Genomic DNA, 901 nt, shown 5'->3' with positions numbered 1-901 from the left:
AAAAATGGCTGCAAGTTTATAGGTTCACAGTTGAATTAATACAGTTATACAATACTGAATTCAGTATAAGCCCTGTAAGATATAAAATTGAATGAGTTTTTTGCCTTTAAAAAAGATCTTTCATTTGAAAATATACTGTTTCTTACAGAGTCACTGTTTTTGCTAATAACACTGAGATGTTGGTGCATGTGTCTATAATCTGTATGTATCTGATTATTACTAGTCATAATCAGTTGCACTTGGATCCTTGGTGCCTGTGTATGTCTATAAAGTCATCGGGTAGATTTCAATGGTAATGTTTATCTCCTCTACTAATTAACATGATGTAAGTTTTTATTCTTCCTCCTCAAATATAATTAATTTTTTAAAAATTTGTTGATTTTTTGTGTGTTTATCACAGAGAACATCCCAAACCATCTTATTCAACTATACACCCACTTCCCAGATGACACCCTCACATAGCATCCATCCCCTGACTAGAGCCCTTATAATCTGGTATCCCTGCTACTATCCACTGTGTAGTCGGCACCCCCCAGCAGTTCCCCACTACTTGTCCATCTGATGAATCTAGTCAGCCTATCTAGAGGCCTTTGTTTTAGGAAGGTCAGCTGTTCCTCATATAGCAGCAATCAGTTGTCAATATTCCTTTAGATAAGATTGAGATCCGCTGTTCATTTTCCCAGTTCTATGCTGGGTTATGATCTGGGAGTCCGTTTGGCCACCCTGGCCAACAACTCAAAAGAAGGTATGTCTTATCTGGCATTGTTGCTTGTTATGTAGCCTTTAGCTATGCATATGGACTCTTAAAAATTATATTGGCCCATTTAATCTTTGGTTATACTTTCCTTTTGGGTGTTTAAGGCCATAGAGTTGGCCCAGATAAACCAATTTATTTTTACTC

Source organism: Nannospalax galili, unplaced genomic scaffold (assembly GCF_000622305.1).
Source record: "Nannospalax galili isolate Female #2095 unplaced genomic scaffold, S.galili_v1.0 scaffold351, whole genome shotgun sequence".
NCBI classification, from domain to species: Eukaryota; Metazoa; Chordata; class Mammalia; order Rodentia; family Spalacidae; genus Nannospalax; species Nannospalax galili.
Note: the sequence above shows the minus strand (reverse complement) of the source record.